This window comes from Macrobrachium rosenbergii, chromosome 27, assembly GCF_040412425.1.
Source record: "Macrobrachium rosenbergii isolate ZJJX-2024 chromosome 27, ASM4041242v1, whole genome shotgun sequence".
In the NCBI taxonomy this organism is placed as follows: domain Eukaryota; kingdom Metazoa; phylum Arthropoda; class Malacostraca; order Decapoda; family Palaemonidae; genus Macrobrachium; species Macrobrachium rosenbergii.
Genome location: NC_089767.1, coordinates 20671097 through 20692342, shown reverse-complemented (window position 1 = coordinate 20692342; position 21246 = coordinate 20671097). Strand labels below are relative to the sequence as shown.

Sequence of the window (21246 nt, the reverse complement as noted above, 5' to 3'; positions counted from 1 at the left end):
TATACATATATATGTATGTACGTAGGTATGTATGTTATACTGAAGGGTACTAAGGTTTCCTGAAGACATCAGCTTACAAAAAATGTTATTTACGTGCAACCGCAAATAATTTCAGAACGTTCAGCAGGGGACTTAATTTCGCAGCCGCACTGGAATCGTCTCCCCCAAAATAAGTGTTATTTGATTAAGATTAAAAAAAAAAAAAATATGTATTAATTTACTTAAGCAGCTAATTTTCATCCTTTTACTCTCTATTCGTAAGAAGAAATATAAGATTTAATCCATCCTCTTTTGAGAGAATCTTTAGTCTACAAACTTCGGTGCAGTTGATAAGCAAACAATGTAATTGCTTTAATTCCTGGAAATATTAAGACCCTACCTCGTCCCCGTGAAGCCCCTTGTATTCATAGCCACCGTTGCTGTTGTCCGGTAATGCAAATTTATCTTTGCAAATTCCTTTCCATTTTTAAAGTTTAAACAAAAAGGCCTCTTGTGAAAAGTCCCTTTTATCCTCCTGGCGTCTATTCCACGTACGGACTTGTGAAAATGTTTCCCCATATCCTCCAGAGACTTGCATGTTATTCAAAGCCCTTTTGGTGTAGGAAGAATCTTTTCCTCACTATTCCAACCAACAAGCTTCATTTTTTCTTTCTGGCGACCCCTTTCATTACACTTTATTCTCATTCTTCACCACTTACAAATTTATTTGCCTCCATTTGCAAAAAATCCCTCGTCTCTCTTCCTTCTGTGCACTGCTCTGCTCTGGCCCTTGGAACATTTGAAATTTTCTAATACACTGCTTTATTTTCTAAACATTTTAGATATACAGTATTTTTAACTTTGAGAAAACTTTTTCGTTTTCCTTTAGGAAACAATTTCTGAGGCATTATCCTTTGGTCATTTTCAAGAATCTGATTTCATTATATTATTCTCAATTTCTTTTGCAATATTTCGAAAAATAAAACTGACCGAAAATATTCGTATATAAGTATAATTCTTAAATTCTTTCCAAAAAGAAGTAAATGAAATAATCCATAAAGCAAGTATTAAGCGACTTATGGACTAAGAGGACACAATATTCCAAAAGTCTTATTAATCAATGTGTAAATTAATAATGTAATTTTGTTGTTAAATGAACATGGTGCATATATATTGACGTTTAATATATCATCAATCTAACTGAAGTTACTTTGTCTATATCTCAGATTCTCTCTCTCTCTCTCTCATACTTACTGTATACTTCTGATGATATGACACTGATTAGAAATTTAATTAAGTATTGCAGATAGAAACAGAATCGGGATTTAAATTATAGAATAAATCAATGCTCCTATGCCCCTACGTCCGAATAATTGAAAATAATGAATCCAAACAGTATGAGTACATTGGATTCTTGACATTTGGAGTACATATACTGTCAACTTATATAACAAATCTGCAAGAAATGAGATACATTACTGTTTATTCCCTAAAGAGCTGGAATTGCAGAGCAAGAGCCATTTTCGTCTAATGAAAAGAAGAAACGGGATATTGTAAAGGTATTATATCTTAATCAAAAATACTTGTTACTAATGTTAATGGGTGAAATTTGTAGCTAGAATGCAGCCTTCACTGGTCCTTAAGGCAACGTAATATTCAGGCGTTCCTCCTCTCACAAATCATATATATGCACACACTGCCTATGACATTATAACGAATAATATTAGTGTGACATCACGGGAGAATACCAACGATCCTTAATTCCTTAAAGGATTCAGGACGTTGCTCGTATTTCCATTTCCTTCAAATTATAAAGCCAATGACTGATGATTTAATTGGCCAGAAAGCCCCCCAAAATTCATTTCAAAATCACAGAATTGCATTTGAAGTGTCATTCTATCAATGACAGATTTTTAATATTCAATTCAGAAGTAACGAAACAGAAAATAAGTTTGAAATTAAATTTACAGCTGTAGGGGAAGGGAAAAATAGACATCCGAGTGACAGTTACTGTGATACTAACAGTTTAAGAAATGTTATATATGTCCATATATGTATGTATGTATATATATATATATATATATATATATATATATATATATATATATATATATATATATATATATACAAAATATATATACACATATATATATATATATATATATATATATATATATATATATATATATATATAAAGACAAAATCCACGAAGGAAAAGAAACAATGGAGTGCTGCACTCCATTTTCTCTTCCTTTCGTGGATTTTGTCTTTAATTATATAGTCATCACGTTCCATATTTTCGTGATTCAGTTATACATACATACGTATGCATATATACAGTATACACACACATATATATACCAAAATTATTCCCAAGTTAAAAGGGATTCTGTTTTTAGGGGTATTTAGGGTGTATTTATGAGTGCACTAATATCACGTATAGATTAGCGGCAAAACGATAACAAGTACCTACGTATTATGAACTTAACAGCTAACTATCAAGATGATGGGTTGACTCGGATTCTAACGACAGAACCTGAAAATGGACAATAATTTGTACAAGAATGTCGAAACCAACTTATACTCTTTTGATAGACGAATGGGTTTTTCACTGTCAAAGTTTTGTCAATCCTTAAAGCATGAGTTCGAAGCCTGGCTAGGGCAAGTGCAATTTCATATATAATTCCATACCGGTGCACGTTCCTTGGAAGGCGGCATGATATTAGACAGTATAAAAAGTTATATACTGTGTATAAATAGTTATAAAAAAACTATATATATATATATATATATATATATATATATATATATATAAATATATTATATATATATACATGCATACGTATATATATACTTATATATACATCTATTATACATGCATGCATATGTATGTATATATATATATATATATATATATATATATATATATAGTGTATATATATATCTATATGTATGTATGTATATATATATATATATATATATATATATATATATATATATATATATATATATATATATACATATATACATATATACATACATATAGATATAGGCAGACAGAGCGAGAGAGAGAGATTAAAGTTTCAGTAATCCAACGTTAATCCTTTTGGTCTTTTATGATTAAATTAGAGTTACTAGATGAATGATTTCATTTCTGGTAATCCCTTGTTTTACACGGAATCGCGATGGCAGAATTAAGTATAAAGAGGGATTTGGTTTTAGCTCCCATAAATACGAACATAAGAATGACGACACCTGTTGTAGTATAAACTATAACTGTTTTGGCGTGACGCTGGCCATCTGTTACGACAAACTAATATTTAAAAAAGGCATAGCATCCATTTTACCGACTGAAGTCAGTAATCAATTTTTTCAGTCTAGTTCATATTGTAAATTCTGATTAAAATAAATTATATGCAATTTTTTTAGAAGAGCCCCGTAAATCATGTAAATGAAACATCTGAAAACAGTAAATAAAACTGAAGGCAAAGATCTCAAGTGTTTCAACATGAATGTCATTGAAACAAAAAGGAAAAAAGCTTCGATGTTATGCAAAACTTTTGCCGGGGTGGTCATTCTCTTGTTTCGGAGGCTGAAATGTACCAAAGTAGTGTCATTAAAGATTAAATCTAACTTTGGTATATTCCAATCCTCGTCTAAAGTTAATCTAAATTTATGGGAAACGGTGGTTTAGAAAATATCTGAAATTTGTGGGTATTATGTTTGAAGCAAAATGGGTTTAAATAGTGTAGTTATTGATAAGAATTCAAAACGAGTTTTCGTTAAATCTTGTCTTTCTTGATAGGGGTTTAAGTTTTTATTAATAATTTTATCGAGGTTTCTGTCTGTCAGTCTCTTCCTCCACTACAGTCTTTTATTCACATAATACATAGAAATCTAGTTGTTTTATGCACGACTCCTGACTTTCAGCGACAGGTTTGATGATGATAACAACAAAATTATTGGATTTTAATAGTTACATCCAATATCTCGTCTGATCCCCTCTATCATCAGCAACGTAATTTTTCTAAGCTTTCCATCTCAAGTGCATTTTCGCACTCGCTGGACTTTGAGTCAGTCACTGGCATCATTATTTACGATCAAATCTTCACATTTTCTTTATTCCTATATACATTATTCATATCTCAACGATTCTGACGAAGTCCAAGGCTGCAACTGAACTGATTTATTTGAACTGTGAAGAAGCATCGGGGAATGAAATGTCAACTGGACCTTCTCATAAAATTTTAAAAGAAATTTATTCTTTCTTTTGCTCTTCACAAAAGACACACACACACACACTCGCGCATATATATATATATATATATATATATATATATATATATATATATATATATATATATATATATATATATATATATATATATATATATATATATATATATATATATATATATATATATATATATATATATATATATATATATATATATATATATATACCACTTTATCTGCTGAATTAAGGATGAACTCGCTGTGCAGTGCCCACCATTCACCCTTTACCTTGCATGCATTCTCCCGCTTCCCTGCTATTAAGCCCCTTCCCTCCTTCCTTCCCATCCGTAAAGGCACTGAATGGCAACACAGATAGAGCACAATTTGTCTCTGGCTGAATTTTAAACCAAACCATTTAGTTTCCCATCTGCACATTCTAATAATTCCTTACTTCAATCATCATTTTTAATGGACCCCAATATCTTATCTTTAATGCCATATATTCTCAAGATCCTCAACATTGCTCTTCTATTGACTCGATCACGAGCCTTTTCACGTTCTGTATATGCCTTATCCCTTCCAAGGAATACAGGTCGATGATTGCACTGTTTAAAAGTGTAGTCAACCGACTATTAAAAAAGCAGATATTAGGACTGTTGGAAAATGCATAAAGAGCTGTAGACAATTGTAAGAATGTGTATCTTATATGAGAATGGCCTCAGTCATGAATACAATAGCTGCGGCGGTAGAGGGATTATTTTATATCAATTCAATAATCTTCTTTCTCACTTCAAAGGCTGTTTTTGTCATGTTTTATTTTGCGTCATCTCTTGCTCTACCATTCTCAAGGTAATATTGTAATATTTGGTTCTCTCTTAATACCCTCCCTCACCCTGGTTCTAGGATTAATTCATAATCTGAGTCCAGTCACCTCTTTGTTTCCATTAGCCATGATATGTCTATCTATCCGTATATTTACCCATCTAGATAATTATCTATCTACCTATTTATCTACTTCCTTAGTTAAGGCTTGTTTATGAGCACTAAATCTCGCAAAGATTCCATAATATATCGTACAGCTTCAACAGTAACATGGCAAAGAGACTAATCTGAATCCACCTTTCCATGTTTCCTTGGAGGGAACCTGAACTGAAGTAAAGTATACAGAAGAAAAGGAAAGAGGGTGCAGTGGATGGCACGAACTTCTAAAATAGCTTTCAATCTAAGGTTACTCCGTCTCCCAAACCAAACACAAAATATAAAGAGGAAATTACTGGTTGCATAGTGAACGTCTGAATACTCAGTCACTTGCTTTCAAAGCAGTTCAGGATACTAGAATCCTCACAAGGGACTAATATTTCAAAGTGAATGATGGGATAAGTAAAACTGATTTTCCATCTAGGATAATAATACTAGATACAATGGCCTATAAGTTATGAGAACATCCAACAATATTTGACTTCTTTCTGGGATCGAAGCATCTCAGTGCTATTCTAGGAATTCTGTGCAATTAATTGGAATCAGGTGTTTGGACAAAGTCATCTGAGTTCACGGAATCCCTTGTCGATCATTAAATTACAAAAGATGAGCTCTATGTATGAATTTCTTTGACAATCATAAATGCCTTTGGATGTAGCTGATATACTTATTTTCGATTAGATGAGGAAAAAATACGAACCTGAAAATCTTTGAACCTTGTGCTTGTAAACTATAAAAGTTTCTGTAGCTATGTATCCGTTGCATTTCGCAGAGTCGGTCCTCTGCATAATTATTCCGAAAAGAGAGCAGATTTCTTTCAGTGCCGCGCATAGTTTCTTGGACTGTGAACAGTGTTCTCTTGAAATGAGTATTCTAGAGAGTTGCTGGACACAAAGAACGAGAGGGAAATGCCATCAAAATCTGCCTTCAGTGTTTCGTGGATGCTGGTGCCAAACAAAAGGGAATCGGAAGGAAAGTTTTCCTTTCTTTCCTCCAGCGACGGTCGAGCTCTTTCTTGTTCTGGAATTCCTGGAAAGGGAAATTCCGACGCTGCATAAAAATGCCGTCAACAAAATATGTACTAAAAGCTTTTGGATTGGGCGGGTGGGACCCGTGACATGGACGGACGGACGTTTCATAGAAAATGTAGAAGGTGACCGATCAATAGAGGGAAGGAAAAGTAGTATAAAAAAAATCTGAGAGACATTTGTCAGAACTTTCTACAGACCAATACTCGTATCTATAAAAATTTTTTTTAATTTTCTTATTATTTCTTCACAGACTATGTCGAAGTCTATCCAATATCAACTAAGAAACCCTGGAGCCGAAACATATATTTTTTTAAATCTGAATATAATATTCATATAAAAACGACAATATTTTAAACAGCAGCAGAGAAAAAATGGTTTCACGCATACACACAAGCGCCCGTACACAGTCACATGTATAAGTGTACTTTATATATATATATATATATATATATATATATATATATATATATATATATATATATATATATATATATATATATATATATATATATATATATATATATATATATATATATATGCATGTACTTATGTAAATGCACACATATATACATGTATGTGTGAATGTATGCATGTATTTATGTATGTACATAAATACATATGCATACATTCACCTATGCTGTTAATTCTAAAAAATAATCATGTTAATATTCATGGGTCTCTTTATTCCGGTGGATAAAGGTAAAGGTAGCAAAGGTGACTGCAATAATTATAGGTACAAAATGTTACTTAGTGTACCAGAGAAGGTGTGTAATAATATTCCTACTGAAAAACTAAAAACTACCACAGAAGGACAGGTAGGGAAGAACAGTATGGGTTCAGACAAAGTAGAATGTGTAGGTATTAGGTTTTTGTTATTAAACAGTGATGTGAGAAGTTTGCAAGGAAAAGGAAAATGCTGTTTGCGGCACAAATGTTACTACTAGAAACTTATGAATGGACCTGTACAGAGGTAATGGACGGGGTGTCGTAGTTGTATATTCTAGAAGACAATGTAGTGAGCACTGTTGAAGATTTTTTGATGGAAGTATACCGAGTCTAAATCTGTACGTGGAAGAGTAACAAGTTCACAGTAAGATATTTAAAATGTTCAGTTGATGTGTTACAAACAATTCTGAGATGGATTTATTTTTGGATTATATGAAAGAACGATAATTTAAATGTTAGTAACTTTCATACTAGAATAATCAATTACTTTAGTGTGATCTCTGCAGTTAATTCATGAGCACACAGTGACATCCATTTTCTGGAAACCAAGAAAATATTGTTGTTTTCCTAGATTTTAGGATTCTTTTACTATCGTTTTATGCCTAGGGACTGCTGCTTTAAAGGATCCTTCACCTCCATTTGATTCCTCGTTCAGCTCAAGCCTACGCTCTTCCTCTAAATTTTATTTAACGGTTGGACGACCCAGTTCTCTATTAACTCGGTTGCTTCGACACTGCTTTTCCCTACCCTTTCGCCTTCTCTTCTGTTTTTGACGAAGTAAACATAACAGTCATGGGAGGAGTATACACCAACAACTCCCCCCATACACGGACACGTGTGTACGTATTATACATATGTATACACATATATATAATATATATATATATATATATATATATATATATATATATATATATATATATATATATATATATATATATATATATATATATATATATATATATATATATATATATATATATATATATATATATATATAGAGAGAGAGAGAGAGAGAGAGAGAGAGAGAGAGAGAGAGAGAGAGAGAGAGAGAGAGAGAGAGAGAGAGAGAGATAATCTACTGGTTATTTTCATAATTTATGACAGCACTTTCAACAGCTAGCAGGAATTCAGAGCGTTTCCAGGCGTAAATGTATGTCATCCTCATTATTATAAAGTTGGGAGAAATTGTGAGATTTCTCTCAGTGCGAACGAATATAGATATGGTTGTAAATGAAGTGCAATTGCTTGTTTCATTTTTCTCTGGTATTCACATTCATTGTTCTATGTATCTATTAGTAATGAAAAGCTTAAGTAGTACTGGTAATGATATTCACCAGACTCATGTTGCTGTTAATTAATATGTAATGATTCTGCGTCCAAATGTTTTAGAAATGATTGAAGTAATTATATTCCCATTGTACAAAGCCCAACGCATGTGAAATTAATTGAGTCCCTTGATAATAAATCGACACCGAATGGGCAAAGCACTATGTGCTTATAAACAAACCTTTTTTTTTATTTTGTTTTCATTATGAAACTTTTTCCACTGTTTTTCTGCGTAATGAGTAGAGTAACGAAAAAGCATTTTTACAGAATGGGCGTTTTTAAGGCTGTTCTTTGATCTGTTCCTCTGTATCTTGTTTCGTAAAGTTCTGCTTCCTCTTTTGGTTAAATTACTTTTACTTTGCTATTTTATTTTGTGTCTGGTTTGTCACTGATATTTTTTACTGATGTGTTAAAATGATTTTCATTGTATGAATTGTTAGTTATTTTGGATTGTTAAATTACACACGGGGAAGCAGCAAATGATATTTGGAGAGTACTATACAGTGCAAAGTATCTTATCACAAGTCTTATGACTTATTTAAAGAGGGGCTCTATATTATTCTTCACTGAAATGTATCGGGGGTGGGGAGCTATATCTTATAAGGAAGCATATGGGAAAGTTCATAATTTGCCCAACCTACACAGTGCATATCTGTATCACTAGAGATATCGCTATTTATCAAACATTTTACACCACTATATTTCATAATAAATGAAACTTTAGTGGACAAATGTTTTTGCAAACGTTTAAGAGCTGATATTAAATTTTACTGTTTTATCGATATTCTAAACTGTATCATAACTTTTCGTGTTTTATGTATCTAGCAACATTGGAAAGTCTTATTATGGTGTATAATCCTCATGAGTGCAAGTTTTATCATAAGAAAGATCAAGTCGTGGTACTTTCCCTTGTTCAAGTTCAATACTATTGATGAAATAATGTGCTGAAGTGAAAATAAAAGTTTCAAAAGATGTAAGGACGAAGATACCCACTTCTGTTACCACTAGCGAAAACTGCGTACAGGAACAGAAGGGCAATATAAGTACAAAATATCTTTAATAAGTAGAAATTGAAAATTCACTAGAAACCCTTACTTTAAATTTTTAGCATGTTATTATTTCTGCCAAGTATTGACCTCTTTAACTAAGGACCCTTTCCAACCAAAGTATTTCTCTGGCTAATTTTATGGAATTTTTTAGCTTTTATATTCTATGTTTTATATAGTTTTCTTGTAACAGTGGAAAGAAGTGTCCTTGCCACGTTCAAATATCTTTTACTTTTCTAAGCATCTACTGTTTTTATTCGTGCCAGTTATAGTTATGTTATTTAGTCCTGTGTTCACTTCCCTATTGAACAGCTTCTTCCTGAAGTACTTGTTCAGAGTTACCCCTACATTTTCCCCTTTTATCTTCCTTTAACTCTGTTCCTTTCTTCAGGTTATTGCATTATTTAGTAGATTTGTTTTAATCTGTTGAAATCCAACTGAAATATTATGGTTATTACTCTACTGACATCAACGTCATTTATGTGATTGACGCTCTCCCTCTCCAGATATGAAGCCAGCATTAATATCAGAGGCGATCATCGAAGTCATGAAAAGATGCGGAAGGAAGCTGAATTTATCACTGCAAGCCCGTCACGGATATTTGCTAGGGCTGAGGAGGGGGCGGCCAGGGGGTGGGGGACACTGGGGTGGGGTTAACTTGACGGGGAAGCGGGAGTATGATGGATGAGTCTCCATTTTCATTCGATCCCTAATCTGTTATGTATTAATGAGTTAGCATCATATCACTCGAATCTGAGATTAATTACAAAGACCTACTTTTTTTTTTTAGCATATTGGTTAACTCGCAAGACACCGATTCATATTTGCCTGCATCCTTATGACCCTTTTTCTTATATTTCCATTATTATCACCGGCGTCACCTTCAAACTTCTGTCATTACGGTTAATGCTATTTTTGCCATCATCTCCGACACCACCATTTAAATATTATTTTCTATGTATTCATCGTTAACCGCTAGCGTAATGCAAAATGATTTGACATCTTAGACTAAACTAGATTTACTTTTTGAGCCACTAACAGTCATAGCAACGTAATCCTTTAATTTAAATTCTTTCACTTAAATCTCGAACGATATTTATTGTCAGACCGGACCGAACAAAACTTTGGAAAAACGATGAAATGTAAATTCTATTTTGTTGTCTCTGTTCCCACTGAGCACAGACAAGTAAGACTGTCTCCGCTAAAGATTTATAGAGTCAATTGAACCAGAAGCATTTTCCACACAGAGAAGCGTGTCTTTTATTCATGTTGTGAGCCAGATTACATGCTTCAGTGAATCTGGCTTTTTCGAGTAAGGCTTCCAAAATAAACCGTTTCTTGACATTGTTCGGTACTTGCGTAGTTTGCATTATTATTATTATTATTATTTTATTTCATTCACACTGTGAAAAGACACCATATGAACCTCTCGAATTTCTACAATTTTTTCTGTAATAGTGGGGGCTTTGCAGCTTCTTATAAATAAAATCAATCAATGTCTCCTCTCTCTCTCTCTCTCTCTCTCTCTCTCTCTCTCTCTCTCTCTCTGTGTTTAGTCATTACTTTTCTGAATCTAGAGTCGAGGCAATGAGACAAGTTTCACTTGCCAGCTGATAATTTCTTTTTCTCAATTCAGAATATATTCTTGTTTACGCATTTTGCAGAGAAGTTTTACCAAACATTTAAAGGGCAAAGTTAATACTATAATTAGTGTAACTTATTTATGGTGTTCTGATAACTTTTTAAACACACTTCAATAATCCTGTTACTTTTCGTTTCACTGATTCGAGATTTGTTACAAAACAAAAAAATTCTTTATAAACTCTAGAGGAATTTTTGAAAGCCACTGCCACAGGCGACAAGGGCAATGTCTTCAGACCTCGTCATTGAATATTTTCTTGCCGTTGGCTTAATAACACAACCCTACATTTGGCAGGAGTTCGAGGGACGTTTTCTGTGTTAAGCCAAGTGTAACAAACAGCAAAGAACTATCGGCCTTTTATCACTTTTACTGTCACCGCAAACAGTGAGCATTCTGGAGGCCAAGGGAGGGGAAGATCTAAAAATAGGGGTTTCGCCATGTAGCCTGTAAAATAAAAATCATGTCCTTAAACATTCCCCCCTCTCTCTCTCTCACTTCCTCTGTGCGTCTTTTTATTCGTTTTCATATATAGCCAATATACATTTGTCTGGATGGGTCTAACTTCAATATCCACAGAAAGTGTTGTACAGTTTTCATATCGAAGTGAATATTGGTTCGGCTGTGATGTTATGTACGTGCTCTCTCTCTTTCTCTCTCTCTTATTCCATCAATATTTCCAATATTTCTCGTTAAAAAGCAACATCCACATATTACCTTAGCAAGGTTTGTATTCCATTTTGAATGCTGTAAAATTGCTTGTAATTTCCTTTTTATACTATATCTTTTTTTCACATCAAGGTTATAATATATATATATATATACACACACACACACACACACACACACACACACACATATATATATATATATATATATATATATATATATATATATATATATATATATATATATATATATATACATATACCGGGTGTTTCGAAATTAGAGCCCCCCCCTCCACAGAACATATGGAAAATTATGAAGTTTTCTGCTATAGCCTATCTCCAAGTACATTATTTTAAGTTTCTATTAAGTTATTTTTCATTTTACATTTCTTGTATTTTCAGACTGAGTGTCGGAGTTAGATACAGCCATGGCTAACGACTCGGAGGAAATCAGATGGATTGACCGAATCCAGGCTATAACCTTCAGAGAGGCCAGGGATGCTGGCGCATCCTTCATTTCACGTTCCTGGATAACTAAATACATTAAAAGAGATGAATCCTTTGTTAAAAGAAACTGGAACAAAAATCCATATGACAGTCATCGCGAAAAGACTGAGAATCTTGGAAGGCCTGAAGTCCTTTCTCAGGAGTCAAAAGACATCATAGCTGAGGCAGTGGGTAGACCAAAAAAATCTTTACGTAAATTGGCGCTTGAACTAGAAACAAAATGGGGAAAGAAGAGAAGTTATAGTGCTGTATATCGTGAGTTGAAAAAATCTGGTATCAAGCCATTTCATGTTATCAGCAAGCCCAACATCACTCAACAACAGAGAGAAGACCACGCATGGTTTTGTGGTTCATTTCTTAAAGATTGGGATGGAGCTGACTTTCTCCATGTTGCCGCATCAGATGAATTCTTCATTTACACAGTCAGGAAGCCAAATTATAAAAATGACATCATTTGGGCTGCAAAGTTGGATGATATCAGCGATGACATGCGCTATCGCCAAGTTGTGAAATTTCCTGAACATTTGGGAATTTTTCTGTTTCACAGCCAAATGGTTAATGTGGATCATCAAAGAATTAGGACAGTCAAAGAATGGCGAATACTTCAGAGAAACTGTGCTTACTGGTGGAGTATTTCCTTTCCTCAAAGATCCTGAAAATGTGTTATCTGTTGAAGAAGTCACATTTTTGCATGATAAGCCACCATGTTTCAAGGCTCTTCAGACAAAGGAGCTGCTTCGAAAGAGTGGTATCAATTTCTTCTCATCAAGTGAATTTCCAGGTAGCTCCCCTGACCTTAATGTGTGTGAAAACATTGGTAGTATCTTAAAGGATCGTGTTGAAGCGCACACAGTGGACTATGATGGTACACCAAGCCTCGACGACCTGCGAAGAGAGGTGACCGAATTGCTCAGGGAAATGGAGTTTGAGCCTCAGTTTTTTTTTGATTTGCTGAAATCATACCCCTCAAGAATGCAGGCTGTGGTACAGGCAGATGGAGGCCACACAAAAAAATTAAATACTCAGAGAGAAACTTAAATAAATACCTGTTCTGAATTAGTTTTGTTTTTGTCCATATCAATTTTAGTTTATGCTGTAGAGGGGGGGCTCTAATTTGAAACACCCTGCATATACTGTGTATATATATATATATATGTATATATATATATATATATATATATATATATATATATATATATATATATATATATATATATATATATATATATATATATATACGGCTCGTAAAATGAAGCAATTGCAGTTCTTTATTAACGATCAATCATGCAAATTTAACCTATTTCTCTGGACAAAGAAATGGACAGTAAAGTTTACTTCTGCCTGAGTACAAGAAAAAAAGAAAAGACATCTGTTCCTCAAAAAACTCGTGAGCATTTATTATTTATGTTTTTACCCATAACACATCCCTATTTCAGAGGCAGCAGTATGCAGACCTCATGCAGTTGATCAGGCTGTTGTCTACTGCACCAAGCTGGCAAGTGATAGGTAAACTAGTTTAAATCCGTCCTAGCTAACTCATTTCTCAGGGTCCTTTTCGTTTTCACGGGTTATTAGACCCATATCAGACCTGAGAAAACACGACTCCTCCTTTAAAAGAACAACAGGAGGGTCAGAGCAAAAAGCAAGGATTTTGTCTGGTATATGATTTAATGACGGAGACGAGGAAGAGGAAAGGGATAAAAGACAAGCAGAACAGCTTTGGCCTCTCACCTGACCTTGCTTTTCCAGGCTATCTAGTGCTCTAAACTTTATGTTAAAACAGTAATTGTTTCCAGCAAGAAGAATCCAATGCTTTTTAATTTTCTCCATGTAAATATTCCTCAAATAAAGAAATAGTTCTATTAGTGAATGATCATTAGGAAAACAGTTCCCCTTGATTACTGAAAGGTAATCATGAATCATCTGACAGAAATGTATATCTATAATAAACAGGAAATATCATGTAAACACAGATACTGATAATAACCTCCTCCGTGTAGATTTGAAACCCCATAACAAAGATGTAGCAGACGAACGATTTAACATCTTATCCATATAAAACTTAAAAAGAATCATGGCAGGTATCACCGCACCCTTAACTGCAGTTTCTTCTCCTTTCGGCGCCATCAATATTGAGTGCGCGCATTTAGTACTCCTACCAATGAACCCATGTGTTGCACTGTTGTTGAAGATTCTTGTGTTTTTATGCCAGCACGGGCTCTTCCTCCTGCAGCAGCTCACAGCATAAGCAGATAATATTGCCTGAATACAGAATCCTGTGTATATATATATATATATATATATATATATATATATATATATATATATATATATATATATATATATATGTGTGTGTGTGTGTGTGTGTGTCTGTGTGTGAAGTTTGTGTGAGTGCGTGTGCATGTATGTGTCTTTATGTGCGTAAGAGAGAGAGAGAGAGAGAGAGAGAGAGAGAGAGAGAGAGAGAGAGAGAGAAGGGAATTAAAGCGTGTGCGGACGTTTCCCTATGTGACCGTAGTCGGAATAACCTCTCTGATCATGAATAATATCGCCTATAACAGTTATGTTTTTTGATATCTGAGAAAGCGAGTCGGTAGGAAAAGATGACGGCGTGGACGCGCGCAACAAAGGAACCCAAACTTCCAGATCCCACCGAAAGGAAGGGAGATAGCCAACTTCGGCAGGAAAAGTTATGGGATGCTTTCTGACGAGCTGATCTTTTTATAATTCAAAACAGATTTCCTTGGAAAAACAGCAGCGCTCCCTGGATACGAAATGTGCCTGGGGTTGTAGAAGGGAGAACGCTGTGCATTCTGCTTCAGGATTCTGATACACTGCTCTCTTCACAAGACGACTGAAAACATGGTCATACCTTCTCTTCATCGTTTTATTTTACAAGGGTTATAATGTTCAAATCTTGAGTAAGTGATGGGAAGAATTAGAAAATGCAGATAAAATAAAGTTCGCACTCTGCATTACCATAACGAATCTTAAAAATGGATGGGAGAATGAGGTTTGATAATAGTGGATCTGAAAATATCAAATCAACTCTCTTTGGCCGACGTGTCTCAGTTCTTTGCTGATATTGGAAGTGGTGGGTGATCATCTTAATACAAGGAATAACTGAGTGAGTAATAGACATGTAATAAACATGTAATCTATATACACTTCAAAACGAAAATAAAATGAATAATAACAGGTTTTCGTACACTGTTTCTTAATTTGGAAGGAGTTGTCTGCTACAATTTACTTAGAAACCCATTTCCCGTAAAAGAACGCCATCTTTTAGTTACTTTATAATTTCTAAGGCAGTACATATTCTTCTTTGCAAAAACGGTTTCATTGATAGTTCTTACAATTATTTGTTTTAAATTTATACGTGTCCAAAAGACCCTTTCCTTGTGAAGACAGCTGAGAAGCCAAATTCAGTATTATTTTGTAATCTATATGTGAAGGAATAAGAGGCAGAGGTGATGGAAGAAAACCAATTGGTCATTTTCAGATGGAAATGAAGGAGCAGTTCGTTAAATAAAGGAGCTATGGTCAGCGGAAGCATGGCAGAAAATTCCAAAACCTGGCAGTTGAGGAAAGGCATTTACCGATCCGAGTACCGTTACCTTTGCAAAACTCCAGAGAGAAATCACTGTTCAAGGAAATGATTGATTCATTCTTTGTGATGACTAATTCTTGGCGAAAATTTCAGTTGTTTCCACTATAGTATATAATAAACAGAATAAATGATTACTTTTATTTATCACATTTAAAAAAGTTTTCTCATGAAGACAGTGCAGTACAGATAAGTAAATTAATATTATGGAAATTAGAGCTTTAATTAAAATAACTTAATGCTTGCGATGGAACTTCACTGAAATTAGTAAGAAAACATTGCGTGATGGAGGAAACTAACATTACTTGCATCTTTTTCATAACTCTGGACAGTCTGGTGACTGAAATGTTGTTTTATACTTCGTATGCCCACTGAAAGAGAATGCATCCCCCTTTCGTATTCTACGTTGTGGAAGAATACTTTGAAACGACAATTTATGCCAGTTCAAAAAAAGGAATGCCACTTACATGAAAGTGCAAGAAGTTGATGAGGTTTTTGCGAAACGATAAGGACACTGCTGATGACAAGAGAGAGGGTATACAAGAAGCCACTGCAATATCAGCTCTGATTAATCATGGAGGATCCATTTGATATCCAAGAATTGAAGCGAGATTTCATCCCGACATAATAAAAGTGATAGTTTCTCATCCACTGGATTCATTGTTAGTTAATTACTTAAAGAGATGTCAGAGGAATGGGATTTCATTATTGCATGATGGAGATATTGAACAATTATTGCAAGATTTTCACGATTCATATATTATGCAAATATTTGAATTTTTAAGGTGTAAAATCAGTAATTTGATTTTTCATAGGTTGTGACATGAATTTCTTAAGCTTTATTAAAATAGTTATATTAGAGTGTTAAAGTATTTTTCCATACCGTAAAATGCAAAAGGGAACGAACTGTTTTTCATTGTGTATATGAAATATGACATCATTTTTCAATGACTAGACTGCCCAAAGTTATGGAAAAGATGCAAGAAGTTTTCGTATCCTTTATCGTGACCTCTTTTCTTATCATCATTAACCATCACATGGATTAACTGAAAATAACCAATGTGGGAAGAACTGTTCTTGTTCATTTGATAATAATGTGGTTGATAACACAATGACCCGAGAAGTTGCATTCTCTCCTTGCTGGGTTACTGAAGCATGACAGAGCAAAAGGTTTTATAGAATCGAAGATTATTGGAGACTATAATAACAACAGATTCATTTTCAGTGAAAAGGAATAATTGATATACACAAATAATGGGATGATAAAACAGCAGATCAGAATTTGAAGAGGAGATATTTTTCATTATATTTTATAGAACATCGTGTTTGTGAGACAATAAGAGGATTTTGAGGACAATCTCTCTCTCTCTCTCTCTCTCTCTCTCTCTCTCTCTCTGCACGCAAAGGGTTTACAATACATTAGTTAATAAAATTTGTTCTCAATACAATAGCTAAATCACAAGTAGTAGTAAATACAAATATATGACACTACGATCCTCATTGAGTATTAAAAACTTATATAAAAATGTCTAAATCTTCCCTTACCTAACAGTAGATGGTGAAGTTATACCCAGGCACTGAATGGCCCCGAAGAAACCCATGATTTCCCCTATTTTCACCACTGGAAATATCGATAGAGACAGTTTGTTCCACTTGGACGGAGAAGCGAAATATCGGGTTAAAGCCCGTGAAATTTGGTATAGTACAACCAAAGCCAATATGTATAAAGAAATTATCTTTCTTTTTCTTTCGTCTGTCTGTCTCTCAAGCTCTCTTTTTCTCTCTCAGATTCTCTTATTTTGTGGGCATTATTTGGGATGTTAAAGCGACAAAAAAGTATAAATATATATGCATATACATATGAATATATACATACAAACATATATATAAATATATATTATATATAAAATTTATATATATATTCACACACACACACACACACACACACACACACATATATATATATATATATATATATATATATATATATATATATATATATATATATAATGTATGTATGTGTATGAATACAAATGTCTCTGCGGGTATGAGAAACTGAAATTAATTGGAAAAACCTGCCTGACGCATACACTGATCCAAAAAAAGTTTATGACAGACCAGACAGAGAGACAATGTGGAAGTTGATAAGTTGCTGAGAGAAATAAAAGTTTTTATGATCGAAGTGAAGTACCTGGCAGAGTTTTAGGTCGGGAAGGGACAAGGTTGTGTTGTCTCCAAGGTAGTTTAATATCTTTCTGGGAAAGATCAATGGGTATAGGTTGCAAAGTTGTGTGATAAGAACATGGGTCTGGAATGGGGTGTGGAGTGGGTGATGACTGCGGATGATGAAGTACTGAAAACGGATAGTGAAGAGAACTACATTGACCAATAAAACTATCTGACCAAAATTAACGTTTGGAGGTAAATGGAAACTAGAAGATGGATCAATGAATATTGCTATGTATAGTGAAAAAAAAAAAAAAATTGAAGTATTAAATTGATGTAGGTATGTGGTAGGAAATCACGAACCTTAATTCAGAAATGACGCAGCTGGTCCGTCATCCTGCCCTCCTCTGAAAGCCACTTTCATTAGTAGACTATCTACCGGCAGTTCTGAGGAAAGAGAGATGTTATTCATAAAACTACAGTGTCTTGTATTTATAACACTCCAGCCTGTGTACAAAATACATAAAAAATAAAATATTACCCTTATGTTGTATTCATTAGTTATTTTCAGTGAATTGAAAAATAATACAATGACCTCTAAGCTGCATTTTATCTTCTTTTTCTTTTGCAATAAATGATGATTGTAGAGTTTTCCTTAATTAAGGAGAGACAAGTCGCTTGTAATTTCTCATGGTGAAAACTCCACGGATGATGAACGCCACATTTCAGTTACAAGTTTCTTTAGTCTGTAACTGTTGTCGAGTTTTCTTCCTAAATAAAACTACCTCAGCTTGCAACTATTTTCCTCTCCAAAGAATGACGAACATTTGCGAGATACCAGCAGAATGCAGTGACCTTAAACATAACCATTATCAGAAAGATAAAGAAAATAAATAAACTGAATGCAGCATATGCAGATACCATTTTCAACATAACATGCTTAAAAGAGGGCCTTTTACCTGCATATAACAAATAGGTTCATTCATTTGAAATTTATAGAAAACACTCATATAGTACCTCCACACGGAGTCCACCGTGAATGATCTTAATGACTTCTAATTATAAAATCTTGATCAATAACCACCAAACCATAATCATGAAAACTTTACCAGGAAATGAATTCTTAGTTTCATTTAAGTCTGTTCATTCGTTTTCGAGTTTTTTTTTAACACGGAACAAGAGCAAAAATATTACGTCACTCAACATCACAGACAGAGTTAAAAAATAAAAAAGTTTTTAAGTAAAAGAAAACAAATTTTACAAAATATATATAGGACAATTTTTATGTAAGGTCAGAGCTACACACACACACACACACACACAGTTGTCGGGGTGGGGGTGGGGGCAAAAGGTAGAGCACTATAACATAGCAGCTAAACCAATATTCACCCCACTATGAAAACTGTATATAGCACTTCCTTTAGTAATTGAAGCCAGACCTAAGCTGAAGGACACATAACAGTAAAATCTGATATGAAAACGAATAAAAGAGAGGTGGATAGATACAGAGAGAGAGAGAGAGAGAGAGAGAGAGAGAGAGAGAGAGAGAGAGAGAGAGAGAGAGAGAGAGAGAGAGAGAAGGGGGACTGATAAGGAACATGGCTTTTGTTGTACAGGCTATAAAAAAAACTAGTGCAATCAAGTTCAATATTCCTTGTACACTCAAGTGTTCACTGCTTTTACAATGCAGACGGTGAGCTAGTTTCAATTATTGGTGTGTTAGCGGACTTTTGAATACGACGGTATGTCTTCCCATTAATTTCACCCAAATGTACCTAGAATCTAACAAGAGAAACCACTTGATAAAATGGCTGTCTTACTCTTCTTACTTCAACGTAAATTTCAGCACAGATCATAACCTAAATATTATAAACCTTATATCACAGGTGTTCACCAAATTTCATATGTATATGAAGAAAGGCAGCAAGCAGTTAAAGTAGGAATGAGGCAGTGAGCATTGTCTTATCCTTTCTTGGGTTTATTCCCTTCCACTAACCTTTACAAAGTTTCGTTTTTCATTCACTGGGCTTCTAACTTCGCTACTAAATCGTGTATTGCTTTAATTTGTTTCCCATGTAAATTTTACCACGTAATTATTCTCTTATATTCAACTCAGCAGCCCTTTCCACCTATGCATGCTTAAAACATAGACTAAGTCAACCTTACTCTGAAGGACGAATTTCTAAGGCAAATTAAATGATGCGTAAATTGAATTACACACAGACTACATTTACGCTTATAAATCATAATAAAATAGTCTCTTTTCTTACCTAAATACACGTTACATAATATGCCTAAATCGTGTATCGACGAGAAACTTTGTTTCGAATTCGTTCGAAAAGTTCAGTTCGTCGGGAATGAAACCTGGATCACAACATAAATGAAAGATGCGATTCTGGAAGGAAAAATGTGTCGCTATCAATTGACTCGATCAATCTTTCAAAGGGGCCACTATTCCCACTGGTCTGGACACAACGGCAGCGGAGACATCAGAATGAAAATTCGCATTTTGTCTCTGTTGTTTTAAAGCGGTTCTCTCGATGTGAGTCTCACAACCGGCGTCGTCCAAAATATACATTCGAGGTGGAAAATTCAGCAGCATGACCTCCAGACCTTGGCTTCAATTGTTCAGTGGCTTTATCAAGGGCATTCACGCCGTGTGGCTTTTATGGGATACGACAACAGTAATGTGACTATTTACTTTTTTACAATTATGAAGATGAAGGTGTTTTGAAAATGTAGAACAATTTGAATGCTAACAGTAATATTGTAATGATTTTGATGGTTTTTATGTTTAAATGCCTACAGTGACCTCTTAACTTCCCGCGTTCCTCACACCTTCTGGGATACGCTTTCACTGAAAGCCTTAGACCTAGATGAAGAATAAATGAAAAAACTTTACCCAGCTTAGTGGAATAAGAACCCACTCACGACAGATCGGGTGACGCTAACGTAAACCAGTCAGCTAGGATGAAGGATATAAATGAATTTTAGCTCATACATACATACACACATACATACATACATACATACACCTGTTACATTCTGAAACCATTTACTGTAACTTTAACGTGTCTATTACGGCTTTAGTAAAATGCAGCTCAGATTTTAACGTTTATCACTGTTTATTTAAGCTGAACGATATGCATAAAACCTACTGGTAACTTTTTTTTTGTAACAAAACAGTGTGAATTTCAAACTGCCATAATCATTTTGCACGAAAATATAATGTTATAATGACGAATATGGTGTATGCTCTCGTTTTAGTGATCTACTACAGAGCTGCCTAGAGCATAGCCATTAATGGATGTTAAAGGATCCATTCTGCCTCCTG

At 34.2% G+C, this 21246-nt stretch overlaps 1 long non-coding RNA gene across 1 annotated transcript in view; it reads right to left on the bottom strand.

Annotated features, from left to right (window-relative positions):
- LOC136853463 (uncharacterized) overlaps positions 1-21246 on the bottom strand; it is a 568042-nt gene that overhangs the window by 242015 nt on the left and 304781 nt on the right. Inside the window, exon 3 of the long non-coding RNA XR_010857471.1 lies at positions 18276-18359. This is a non-coding gene — a long non-coding RNA (uncharacterized lncRNA). The remainder of the gene's footprint in view (positions 1-18275; positions 18360-21246) is intronic.